Source organism: Orcinus orca, chromosome 8 (assembly GCF_937001465.1).
Source record: "Orcinus orca chromosome 8, mOrcOrc1.1, whole genome shotgun sequence".
NCBI classification, from domain to species: domain Eukaryota; kingdom Metazoa; phylum Chordata; class Mammalia; order Artiodactyla; family Delphinidae; genus Orcinus; species Orcinus orca.
The window spans coordinates 37,074,950-37,089,198 of NC_064566.1; the positions used below are offsets into that span (position 1 = coordinate 37,074,950).

General features: G+C 42.8%; 1 long non-coding RNA gene across 1 annotated transcript in view; it reads right to left on the reverse strand.

The window, feature by feature from the left end:
- The window catches only part of LOC117197440 (uncharacterized), a 35,928-nt gene that overhangs the window by 16,668 nt on the left and 5,011 nt on the right, over positions 1-14,249 (reverse strand). The window contains exons 2-3 of the long non-coding RNA XR_004478074.2: positions 12,570-12,695; positions 11,816-12,006 (exon numbers count right to left, since the gene is read on the reverse strand). This is a non-coding gene — a long non-coding RNA (uncharacterized LOC117197440). The remainder of the gene's footprint in view (positions 1-11,815; positions 12,007-12,569; positions 12,696-14,249) is intronic.

Here is a 14,249-nt window from a genome sequence, read left to right on the forward strand (position 1 = left end):
CGTCCCACCTGGAAAGGGGTGGGTGAGGAGGCCTGCACTGAAGAGGCAGCATCTGAGCAGCTCATGGAAGGCCGAGGAAGATTCCATCGAGGGGGTAGGTTAAGGAGGGGGAGGACATTCCAGGCAGAGGATGGAGCATGAGCAAAGCAGAGAGGCATGAGAGGGCTGGCTATTTTTAGAGAACAGTGATTAGACTGGAGAGGCTGGAAGATAGAATAAAGGAAAGTGGGGCGGTGGGAGGAAAAGTTGGAAAGTTAATTTGGGGCAAGGAGGAGAAACCTGAATGCCATGTCAAAAGTTTTTAGTAAGATCACATAGTAAGGGGGCGCTAATGGGGGTCTTTAAGCTGGAAGCTGCCATCATAAGATCTGTGTTTCGAAAGACAGCTCTGGTAGCAGTGTGAGAGATGGAAGACAGGTGGGGAAAACTCAGCGGGAAGCTTCTGAAAAAGTCTAGGCAAGACATCTGAGCCACGGCAATAAGAGGAGCAGGGATAAAAAGGACTGGATTCAAAAGAATTTCTGTTGTTGACACAGGTGAACAGCGACAGATGCTAGCCAACCCACGGAAACAGCTCCTAAGATGATCGCATTGATCCGCTTTAGAACCTCCATGAGTGGATTTGCGTTTGTCAATTTGCTGTCCCTGTGATACCCGCTTAAGGGGTTTGCACGGCTTCAGGCTCCTCCTAGAGGCTTTGTCTTGGCTGAATAGCGAATGTAGAAACAGCCTCTACTGAACCCAAGGGACCACCGATGTAAATAAAGCCCTGCGAATCTCTCAGGGCAAGATGAAGTTGAGTTGGTACTTTGGCTGCAGAGGCACTCTGACCTGTAGTGATTCTCAGACCTAGTGTCCTCTCTCCCAACTATGTAATGCCGACCAGATCACGTGAAACCTCCCTCAGGGCACTGGCTCTGGAGCAGAGCACCTGGTTCAAGTTCTGACTTCACCATTTACTGGCTGTGTGACCTCACCTCTCAAGCCAGGATCTTCATCTGTAAAAAGGGAATAATAACACCTATATCCCCCCACTGCTTGAGAGAAACAGAGAGAAAGGGACAGAGAGAGGAGAGAGATCACATCTGAGAGAGAATCAAACACTTGATAATGCTTTTAAGCTGAAAGCATTATGTAAGAAATGCTGTCATCGCTGTAATCAGCAAGTGATGTATGGCCATAAGAACAAAGAGGCCAATACAAAAATCTGAATGACGCAAGTACATCAATTATTTGTTTCTCCAAGTCTCACTCCATTTCAGGAGGGACAAATACATATATATATATTTTTTTTATCTCTTGGGGAAAAGGAACCATCTTAGTTCACTTAAGTGTTGCTTTGCTCATTTCTCTGCCTTTCATGGATGGGCCGCATGGCCAGGAGCAACCTTTGAATGGTAGTCTTAAATTAATTCTCTCTTTGAAATAACAGCCAATGACAAAATGTCAGACTACTGGTGCATAGAAATAGTGAAAAGCCCTAGTTACTCCAAGAATGTGGCTAACGTTGAATACATTATAGTCCAATTATGTTTCTTTTCAGAGGGGTTTGGATGAGCAGATGAAAGCTGAGATTCCCAGGCCTGTAAATTCTTCGACAGCATATTCCCTCTTAGTATGGCATGGTTTAGAGCAGTGGTTTCCAAAGTGGAAGGGGGCACCAGCATCCTAGAGAGCGTGTGAAATAATACTAGAGCATGAGAAAAAGAATTAGAACTTTTATTACATTTATTTTTATCTTTTTTAGTGCGTAGCATGGAGTGTGTTTTATAGTGTATATTACAGTAATGTTTATAATTTACATATATATGTACATACATATGTGTGTTGTGTGTGTATGTGTAAACAAAAATGTTTACCGAGGGGACAGCGGTCAAATGAATTTGGGAATCAATGTTGTAGAAGGGATTTGAAGTTCAATCTGGGTTTGAATTTCCCTGTCTCCTTAGTCATCTGTGTTTCCCAATGACTCTCCAGTTTTTAGCTATCCTAGGAGAACGGAGCGGGTAAAGCAGCGTATTCTAGTCCTGACATTGCCACCGACTCACTGTTGACTTAAGTATGTGGCCTTGGGGTAATTACTTAGCTTTCAAGCACTGTATTTATTTCATTCCTCACTCATACAATGGGTATAATAGTATCTTCTTTACAAAGTCATTGAGAGAATTAAATAGAATAAAGTTTATTCTGATTTGGGTATAAAGACAGTGTTTTAAGGCATGTGTTTAATATCATCGTCCCTTCTTACTCTCTCGCCTGATCTTCTTTGTGTCCTATGTTTCACAACAGCTGACTCATTTATGGCTATTCTTGGGGAACAATGGGGCAGAAACAGTGGGTTCTAGTCCTAATATTACCATTCACTCACTGTTGAGTGAATACTCAACTAGTATTCATTGAACACCCTGCCATGTGTCCAACACATGCTTAACATTATCTATTCCTGTTAGAATCCAAAAGGCATGTGCATCATTTTTCAGATGAAGCCGCTCTATAGCAGTGCTAGTCAACAGAACTTCTGCAATGATGGAAACACGCTATAGCTACGCTGTTCAAGGTGGATGTATGAGCCACAGTGGGTGATAAGCACTTGGAATATGGCTGCTATGACTGAGGAACCGAATTTTTCATTTCATTTAATTTCAAATAATTTCAATTTAAATAGCCATATGTGACTATTGGCTACTGTATTGGACAGTACAACTGTAGAGACTGCTGAGCTAGCATTCACGTGTAAGGCAAAACTGAGACTGTCATAGGCTGAATTGTCTTCCCCAAATTGTATGTCGAAGTCCTAACCCCTGGTACCTCAGAATGAGACTGTATTTGAAAATAGGGCCTTTAAAAGTAAAATGAGGTCATATGACTGGGCCCTAATCCAATATGACTGGTGACTGGTATCCTTATAAAAAGAGGAGATTAGAACACAGACACACACGGCAGAAGACCATCTGAAAACATGTGAAGAAGATGGCCATCTACAAGCCAAGGAGAGAGGCCTCAGAAGATACCAACCCTGCTGACACCTTGATCTTAGACTGCTAGCTCCAGAATTGTGAGAAAATAAATGTCTGTTGTTTAAGCCACCCAGTGTATGGTATTTGTTATGGCAGTTCTAGCAAACTAATACAAAGACCTTTTCACTTCTAGTTCACTTACAACAGGCTTTCTCAATAAATTCATCAAGAATACATTCTATCACTCACACACACACAAACAACACAATACACAGAGTTACAAAAGTAAGATACAAAAAATATATAAGTAACAGTAGTTGAATGAAGAAAGCAGTAAATTTATAATTAGGGGTTTTTTTGTTATTTTTTAATAGATCTTTATTGGAGTATAATTGCTTCACAATACTGTGATAGTTTCTGTTGTACACCAAAGTGAATCAGCCATATGCATACACATGTCCCCATATCCCCTCCCTCTTGAGTCTCCCTCTCATCCTCCCTATTCCACCCGTCTAGGTCATTGCAAAGCACCGAGCTGATCTCCCTGGGCTATGCTGCTGCTTCCCACTGGCTATTTTACATTCAGTAGTGTATATATGTTGATGTTACTCTCCTTTAGCCCCAACTTCCCCCTCCCACCCCATGTCCTCAAGTCCATTCTCTATGTCTACATCTTTATTCCTGCCCTGCAACTAGGTTCATCAGTACCTGTTTTGTTTTGTTTTTTTAGATTCCATATGTATATGTTAGCATACGGTATTTGTTTTTCTCTTTCTGACTTACTTCACTCTGTATGACAAACTCTAGGTTCATCCACCTCACTAAATATAACTCAATTTCATTTCATTTTTTTTAAAGCAATTCTTTATTTACTTATTTATTTGGCTTAGCTGCTCTGCAGCATGTGGGATCTTCCCAGACCAGGGCTCAAACCCATGTCCCCTGCATTGGCAGGTGGATTCTTAACCACTGCTCCACCAGGGAAGTCCCTTGTTTCTTTTTACGGCTGAGTAATATTCCATTGTATACATGTGCCACTTAGTTTCTCATCTCATAGAAGAAATAAAATATGGCTACCACTTAAATCTATATCTATCTATCTGTGCATAGCTTTTAAATTAGAGGAAGAGGATCATTTCTAAGTCATAAAAGAAAACATGACAAGGAAAACTATTAAATCTAATAAAAGTCCAGAAAAGAAAAAAGAAACATTATTTAAAAAAAAAATGAAAGGAATAAGCCCATATATATCAAAAATCACAATAAATGTGACTAAAGTATCCTTTTAAAAGGTGACTCAAGTTATGTAAAACCCAAAATATTGTCACGTGTTAACTCTGGGAAAGAAAGCAGGATTGTGGGAGGGAACTTTTACAATTTACTGTAAACACATCTTTATCATTTAGTCTTTCACGATAAAAATGCATTCCTGTATTACTTGTATAATCAGACAACATTTTTTTAAAGGTCAGAAACATTAGAGTCAAACCCAGATTTTCTGGCTCCAGAAATAATTCTACTATACACATTGCATTTCCCCTTAAGGGAACTAAACCCCTTCTTTGGGCCTTAACATCTGTACTATAAAATGAAAGTTGTGGACTACATTTGTGACTTTCAAATTTTGTCTCAAAAAAGTATTTTAGAAGCCACTTTGGGGGTTCCGAGAAAGGCTATGTGAGTAGACCACCTATTCATTATAAGAGACCACCTATTTATTTCAAGCAGTGAATTTCCTCTTTTATTTGCTTTATATATCAATGTTCCATTTAAGACTATTTATAGAAAATAGTATTATCATTCTAAAAAAAAGTTTGAAAGCTGCTATCCTGGAAGACTTCTAAAGTACCTTCTAACTTTAACATTCTAGAGTACTCGCCATTTCCCCATTTCTACAACAAATACACTTCTGCATGAAAACATAGACTAGGAAAATCGCATATTAGGTTTTTGCTGTGTTCATATTCGTGAAATTAGCACAACCTTCTTTACAGTTATTTCCATCACTCAACCAACTGCTTTGTGGTTATGTAATGAACAGGCTAATATGGCTGATTTGAAGGGCTGGATTTCATATCCCTCTCGGTTGGGTATTACCTACACCTAACCTCAACAGCTAGGTCAACACTAGTGGAAACTGCCTTCCCCTAAGAGACAGATAACCTGGATTTTCATCTGGGACCTACCAAGACTCATTGTTTGGCCTTTAGCAAGTTATGTATCTCAGTTTCCTCAGCCATAACATGAAGAATTGGTCTAGTAAATCTCTGAACTTCTTGCTAGCTATCAAATTTTATAATTTATATGAGTCCTTGATGCTTGATCAAAATATATGCTCATTTCAGGCAAAGAGAAATGAGACCTCCAAAAACAATGTGGGTTCAGAGAGACGTGTCAAGACTTGTAAACAGGATGCACAGCCGTGTTAAATTCTTAAGCAGAAAAAGATAACAAAGTAACTCAAACCTTTGGAAAGAAAGGTTTTCTTCATAGGATAGCGGGCCATGAAGCGACAGGACCCTAATGATTAACTGACCTTTTTTTCCCAAGCCCCTTTGAAGAGATTATCTAACTATCATTTCAGACAACCATGACTCCTATTTTTAGCTCTGAGTTTTCTTCACGAGCACAGTGACCTGCGTCTCAGAGTTACAAAGGGCTCCCAGATATGGTTCATGATTCATATGCAGGTACCTTGCATTGACTTCCAGGAAGGTTAGGGGGGGTAGGAGCCAGGAAAAATGATTTTAGGTGTAAAACCTTTCTTTGCTCTTGTTCCTTTTCCCACCACTTGATCAGAAACGCACACTCCACGAATTGATCCCTTGGCGCCATAGGCGATTGGCGATTAAAACAGAACCCAAGAGATACTGTTCTCCAAGGGCCTCGCAGCTGGTGTGGGCGGGACGACACTCAGGGCTTTGGTCACCGGCTATTTCCAGCCTCTGATAGCAGTTGTGTTACTCATGTCTCATTCACCCTCTCCCCTCGGCCTCCCTCCCCTCCCCTCCGCAGGCCAAGGCTGGTGACAGCCCCCATATATTTAAAGAGGACGTGAGCCCCCTTAGGCAGTTGAGCCGACAGAGACCGCACAGGCAGGTGAGTGGAGCGAAGGGCATCAGGGCTGGGGGTGGGCTGGCCTGGTGGCCAGCTGGGACTCGGAAGGGTCCCGTAGAGCAAGGGTGTGTTTCATGTCCCAAGTACCAGCATCCACTCTGGTTCTGTGTGAGGAGGCTCAAGTTATGCTTGATTCTGGGTGGACCTAGTTGTCTAGAACATTCCTAAAAGGGTGATTAGCATTTGGGGGCTCAAGGAAAATCCACAGAGAATGAGTAAGGGATTATTTTCGGTCTAAAACTATTTCCATTATTCATGGAATAATGTTGCTTATCGTCTTAGTCAAAAGACCTGCATTCTAGTCCTAGGACCACGTAAATGAAAGGATGCGTGACTTTGAGAAAGTTCCTGCCCTCAGGGTCTTGGTCTCCTCTGCAGTGATGGATGTGGACGTGGTGACAGTTTTCTAAACTGTAAAGCACTGCACAGTTACAAAGTGGTTGCAATAGATACGATACAGCAGAAGCCAGCTTTCCAATGCGCAAAATACAAGGATGTGCTCTTTTCAAAGGTGTGGGTGAATGACTCATGTCTATATTTCACCTTACCCTGTCTCTCACATAGGTAATACTCAATGGAGTTGTTGATTTAAAATTGATTTTATATCCCAAGGATGTTCAGCAACTGGCTTGCTTTTAATAATTTGAAACTAATCAAAGCAAGACCCAAAACAGACATTGCTGTATTGAAAACCCATTAAAAGCTCTGTTTACCGGGAAGATAATTCCAAGCTGGGGCTGAGGGGTGATTCCCAGTGTTTCCTCTAGGTTTCAGTAAAGGACTTTTTTTTTTTTTTTACATCCCAGTGAATGATAGGCATAAGTGTGACTGATAATAAGAAGTGGTTTTAAACAATAGTCTGAGTGGAGCTGCTGCCTTCAGATCAAAGCCACTGCCTCTAATTTCTGTTCCCTTCACTGAGCTGGGGAAGTGACTCCCCAAGAAGGAGGGGTTGGGGAACAGGTCTGAGGAACCTTGTCTCTCTGCAGTACAACTCAATGCAATTCAATGAGCTTGTACTGACCATCTCATGTGTCGGAACTGGTGTGAAGTAGAGGCATCACTAATGCAGGGAAGGTTGGGCATCAACATGGACAGGACAAGAAAATAGGAAAGAGCCTGTGTCCTCAGTTGCCTTTTGGGACTGAATCTCAATGCTGGGTACATCCAATTCATTACAATTTATGTAAAACTGCTTTCTGATCCAGAAAATGTCCGCGATTCTTCTGGCTTGGCGTTGGTTCCATTCTGAACAACTCAGTCATTAAAATGAGCCCAGGGGACTTCCCTGTGAGTCGAGTGGTTCAGATGCTGTGCTTCCACTTCAGGGAGCGTGGGTTCAATCCCTGGTTGGGGAACTAAGATCCCTCACGCCAAACGGCACGGTCAAAAAACATAAAAAAATAAAATGAGCCCTGGCTGTTGGCAGAGCGTACAGCCGACCCTCAGGCTCAGCGCCCTCTCAGCGGGCAGACAGGTGCTCTGCAGCCCCTGCACAAGCCGTCCATTGGAGATGGAGGGGGCAGGCCAGGGGGCGGGGGGAGAGAGAAGGAAAGAGCGAACAGGGTCCTTCAACAGGCAAATTGCCATGGACTTCTTGGAAGAAGTGGAGACAGACTCTCAGTAGAATACAAATTCAGAAATCCTGGGAACTTGAAGAAGGAAATAGGAGAAAGCAAAGAGCATCAGTCATAGAGGCAGTTCAGATTCTAGCTCTGAGCATCACTGCTCTGAGTTTCCATTTCTGAGCAGTAAAATTAAAGTAAGGCCACCTATCCCAAAGGGATTTGTTAGAATCAAATGGGATAAAGTATAAGAAAGTACTTTGTAAGTCTAATAAAACTGTACAAATATTCAAGGCCTTGGAGAAAAGGCACAGGGCCAAACCTGATGGGCTGCAGGAGGATTTCCTGCTAAGTACAAATGTGATGATAAAAGTCCAGAGGTCAGAGCAAATAACAAGTTGACCAGGAGTTAGAAGATGATTAATTTGTTTTACAAGAGGAAGGACACAGACAAGGAATATAATACACAGGGAATATAACTCCTGAGGCAGGCAAACTTCCAATCATAACTGTGCCACTCAGATTTCTGGGAATACTATATCCAGAGTTGGCCTTCATGGCCAAAGAGAAATGTGATGCCTTCAAATGCAAAAAACTTCAGTTATTCATCACAATGAAGGAATTCAGGAGAAGAGACAATAATTGTCTTATTACTGGGACCAAGGAAGATGGAAGCTTCGGAGCCTCATCACGGACCTCACCATGGGAAAGCGTAGATCGTGATTTGTTGGTCGTTTACTGCCCTGTGCAAGCTCAGAACAAAATTAGCCTATTTAACTGTCACCAAAAGTCCTGCAAGAAGTCATTCTTCAGAGGAAGTAACGAAAGTTCAAAGAAGCAAAGTAATTACTCAGGATCACACGGCTAGGAAGTGGCAGAGCCAGGATGTAAACCAGGGTGCAACGTGGTCTTAAAAACAAATTATAAAGGCCAGGATAGAACAAAGTGAGTTTCTGAGAGTAAAAGTCAGCCACACCTCAGAGATAATTTCAGGAAAGATATAATATGACCTGTGCATTACAGCCTTAGTTTAAGGGGCAGGTGTGTCTACTCTGAATTTTAAAGGGATGAGAGCTGGGTTTATTTCTGTGCTGGGATTAAGCAACCTATCTCCCCAGGCTTTGTGAAAGGGCCTCTGGAAGGGGGACTTCATATATCTGTTCAGAAGCTTAGGAGGAAGCCGCTGACCTTGAATGTCCTACACCGGGGAGCTGAAGGTCATGGTCTCCCTGGGCCACAGTGACTCTGTTTGGGTTCACTGCTTCCCTTCAAAGTCCAGAGCACCAGAGAGGTCAGATGGTGGTAGGCACCAGAGCCGCCAAAGTGAGGAAGCGGGTGTCCCGGGGCACAGGCTCAGGACCCTGCCTGATGTGCCGTCCCTGGTGCCAGGCACCCTGATCCCCCCAAGGAGGCTGACTCTTTCCCTGGCCTGGCTGCATCTGTTCTTGCGTACAGCACACTCTCAAGGCTGAGACACAGAGTTGGTTCACAGTCTGAAGAGAAGGGCCATGGAGAAGGAGTTGGAAAGATTTACTTGTTTTAAGAAAATGGATTTTAAAACCATTTTGGAGATAAAATAATAACAGTAATAATGAAAGCAACTAAAATTATTAAACACCTGCTACGTATAAGCATTGATGTGTAATATGTTAGCTATTATTATCTCATTTAACTGAAAACAACCTTCTAAGGCAAGTCTTCTCATTCTCTCTTTATGTGCATGACGACATGGGCTCAAAGATTTTAAGTAATTTGCCCGTGGTTGAACAGATAGTGTTTTTTTGTTTTTGTTTTGCGGTACGTGGGCCTCTCACTGTTGCAGCCTCTCGCGTAGCGGAACACAGGCTCCGGACGCGCAGGCTCAGCGGCCATGGCTCACAGGCCCAGCCGCTCCGCGGCATGTGGGATCCTCCCGGACCGGGGCACAAACCCATGTCCCCTGCATCAGCAGGCAGACTCTCAACCACTGCGCCACCAGGGAAGCCCCAGATAGTGTTTTTTGAAACCTGGCTTGGTTCTTTCCAAAGCCCTTCTTTCCCCACATCATCTGTTCTACCTGGATTAAGAGACTAGAGAAGAGGCAGTGTTTGAGAGGAGACACTACTGGGCAGCTTTTCTGCAAGGTGAGGCTCTAGTCAGCGATCAGATCCCTAAACCTGTCTCAGGGCTTGAAGGACCCTTGAAGGGGGCTTCACTACATTACAGCCACTTGGACACCCATCCCCTGCCAGGCTAAATCAATAGTGAGAAAGAACTCTCCAGCCCCAAAGGAGCCCTTTCCATGTGTGAAGAGCACTGACTCTGAGAAAGTCTTTTATTTTACTGAACTGAATTCCGCCTCCCTCTTTTACTCCCACCCATGAGCATTCTCTCTGTCCCATGGAGAGACAATGGGTCAATCAGATCCCAATTCCCATCAGCTGGGAAGGTTGGTTAATGGAGGTGCTGACCCTTGTGCCCTCTCGAGCGTGTTGTAAGCAGGAACACGGGACACAGAACCAGCTTAAACTGGGGTTTGAATTGTGGTTCTGCCGCTTACTGGTGGTAGGACCTCAGACAAGTCACTTAAGCCCTCTGATCCTCATTTTGCTCATCTGCAAAATGGGGATAACAAAATTTACTACGCAGGGCTGTTGTATTTAAGGATAGTATGTCTATAGCAACTGATACACAGTAAACAATAAATAGAAGCTAATGTTAACAGAAGAACACAGCTTTGGAGTCAGAGCGACCTAAATTCCAACCTAGCCATGTGACACACACTAGCCACGTGACCTTGGGCAATGTAATTTCCCTGAGATTCCATGTCTCCATCTCTAAAGTGAATGTTGTAAAAGCACCTACCTTGAAGGGTTGTTGTGAAGCTTAAATGAGATTTACCATAGGGCCTGGCCCAAAGACTGGGCATCAGACGCCATGGCTTTATAACAATATTATTATATTAGTAATAATTGTGATTATCACTTAGATTCCAGATATGTGTTTCTATGATCCAAAATCTTTGCCTCAGTCAGTGTAGACAATTTAACTCACTATGTGGAATCAGGCACCTAATAGGACAACCAAATAAACCAACACTGAGATGAAAACAGCATTGTCGCTGGAGGTCTCTGCTCAAAGCCATAGCCTAAGGTTCCCTCCCTGGTTCTTTAATGGACCCCTAACAAAGAAAGAACAGAATCACTGAGCACCCATTTTATCTACACCACCCACTTTTGCCCTAAGGTATCACCTTTCAGCTCCGCAGTTGGTAGTTTAAAAAAAGAAAAACAGAGTGTTGGATTAGGAAGAATGTGCCCAAGTTACACAGTACAGTTATACTTTTAAAAATTCAGACTGATACGTGACAACTTAGAGTTGTGGCAGAACTCATTAGCTCTTACATTTTATAACATTCTGCGGTTTACAAAGTGATTTTACTCACACGAACAGCTACCGTCCTCCCAGCAATAGTGAAATAGATGGGACTAGTATGCCTGTTTTATAGAGAGGATATTGAAGTTCAGAGAGCCTGCATGGTTTTCTCAGATCACACAGCTTTGAAGAGGCAAGACAGAACTAGAACTGTGGCCTCCTGCATCTGGTTTACAGCCTTCTCCAGCCCCTACTCTAGCACATTCCCAGTATAATCTCTTCCACAGCACTACTCGTTACAAAATCCACCCAGGTAAGTCTCACACTGGGATCTGGTATCTAAAAGTCTGGAGTCCACCCTCTCCCTAGTTGACATCACAGGGTCCTGCATTCCGTTTCATCCTCCTAATTTCGACTGTCCCCCCTTTCAGTCCTGACACACGACTTTGTGACAACACAGCCATCTCTGGGACTGGCCCAGGGAGTAGTGCCAGGTGATGTGATGGAGACTGTGATCCAGGTGACAAATGGGGCTGAGTGACGGGCAAGCCTATATTTGGTGTCCCACCTTCAATGACCCTTGCCTGTGTCAGGCAACGCTGATAAACAAATGGCCCACCCCTTGGTATCTTGCCTGCATAAACTCGCATTCCAGGCCTGGCTAGGGGAGTGTTGAGACACAGGAATTCCAAAGCAATGCAGGAGGCTGAGAAGGTTAGATATGTAAGCCAGGACCTACGTGTGCTTTCAAATCATAGTGACTTAATTAGCAGATCGGTGCTATTTGAGTAAACTGAAATAAAGTGAAGAGCACTGTCTTACCTTTGAACAGCTTCTCAGTGCTGCTTTGAATTCCATCATCTTTCCATGACCTTCACAGTGATCCTGTGAGGAAAGTGCAGGACATAATCATCATTTTTGACCCATGTTAAGGCTGCAGGGTCAAGATTAGAACCTGTGTCTTCCAATTCAGGATGCTTTACAACACACGCTGCCTTTTGGCCTTTGAGCATCTGAAGAAGAAATCAGAGACGTCGTCTGTGTTAGGCCCCCATAGCTACATTTCCATCTTTAGAAGTGCAACTGAGCACCTGTTTAATTGAATGCTTATGGATTTCTATTTTGAGTTTCAAGTCTTGATAAATGTACGTCAGATATTTATGGTCACTTAATAACAACCTGTGCCAGGCTCCATTACCTTGTGAAAAAGCTATTATCTGTAATCTTATACGCACTTTGGAAAGTATCATGTGTGGACAATTGCTGAATACACACACACACACACACACACACACACACACACATACACACACACACACACACCCCCCTAAGAAGCATATCTCTTTCCCATTAACTTGCAGGACATGCCAATGAAATCTCCATTGAAGATTTGAAATGAGAAATTTGACCTGGGGTTGTTTTCATTGAAAATTTTCACATCATTAATTTCACAAGTGTCACTGTCACATTCCTGGATATATACTGCATTTCTCCTCTATTTTATATTATGTTGAAACTCAGGACCAAAATGAACACGAAGAAAATTATGATTCTACCCTTTTCCAAAAAAACATACCATCTTTAGTCAGAGAAGGGTGGATCTTGGAAAAAGAAGTTGGGTAAAAAATTACCCCCAAATGTCACTTTTTATGCCTCATCTTGTTTGTACATGAGATGGCAATCTTGAAAATCTATTCTGCCCCTGAAAGTAAAAAATAAAACAATTTGGGCTCTTTTAGGACATATTAAGTTCTCCATGCCTTTCTGTGTGCTCTTTTCTCTGCCTGAAATATCCTTTTCCCTTTTCTCTATCTGGTGAACTCTTATTCACCCTTCAAAACCCCATTTAGATGTGATGTTTTCTGTGATCCTCCAACAACTCACTGCTTTCCTCCCCAATCTAAATGTCGGTAGCCATGCCCTCCTTTGAGTTTGCATAGCACTTCTCATAAGCCTCTTTTCTGGTACAGAGTATTCTGGTTCCTGCCTATCTTTCTCACTAGAATGTAGGCTTCTCAAGGCTAGGGGACAGGACACAAATTACCCATTTTTATAAGCTTTCCTCTCCTTCATTCCTCACCGAGTAATTAGTGCAGTGTCTGACACATGATAGGTAGGTAGTAAATGCATGGTGATTAAATGAATAAATGAGTAAATGAATGCAGACTTGATCCCAAGCCTTTCAATTCAAAATCCATTACGCTTCCCATTAAACTAAGCAATCTGAACTATAGAAATAGTAGCACTAAATGTTTCCTTTTAAAAAACTTATTTCCTAAGATTTTACTGAATAAAAAGAAGAACCTGCTTCTCTGAGAAGGGTAGGATGTTCCTGGCTAACCTAACCTGCTTTTGGAAGCAGGAAAATCTCCTTGCAGGACATTTAGGTGGAGCGTTTCCCTTTGGTCCTAGTATCGGTTTCCATGGTCTGTTTGCTATTTACCTTCTGTTTCTCAGCAAAACCTGTCTTTCTTACGAGGCTGGGAGACACAATCCAGACCAGGTGACCCAGGAGGCTTAGTGTTAATTGCCAACTATTATAAGAAGGTGACTAGCTTCCCAGAAGGGAAAGAGAAGGTCAGAGGCAGCCACTTGGAATTGTCTGATAGTGCTTGGTGTCAATGACAAGATGAACACCAGGCTTCTTAGAAACCAAAGGATCTCAGAGAAAATTCAGCCCCCCTGGGACTGGCAGGATTTCAGATTTCACTGAGTACTGATGACTTATTTTAGTTCCGCTCTGGGGAAACTGAAAACTGGCTTCATACTTACAGACAGACACAGAGGAAAGAGAAAAAAGTTTCTTGATGTCCCTCCTTGCCTAGTATCTCTCAAACATAATTCTCTAGTCGGGAGACAAGGATGGCCTGGGGCTGGCTATCAGCAGCTTCTGGTAGCAGAGGGTGCTTGAAGGGTGTGCAAGGACCTGCAGGAGCATCACCTGTCCCTGTGAGCTCTGACGAGTACCTTCCTGTACATCCTCTGAACTCCACTGTGAAGCAACAGGAAAAGAATGACCCTCTTCATATCATAGGTGGGAAAACAGAGGTAAATAGAAGCTCTGAAGTTCATCTCGATGCACATGGCAAGTTGCTGGTAGCCCCGAAAGCAGGAGGAGGCTTCCAAACCACTGATCTAGTGCAGTGCCAACATAGCTCATTGCCTGGGCAATGATATTTCTTAAAAAGGAATGAATGGATAGATGAAATAAATCTGAATAGAGTTTTTATATATTATGTATTTTTATCAGCAAGAT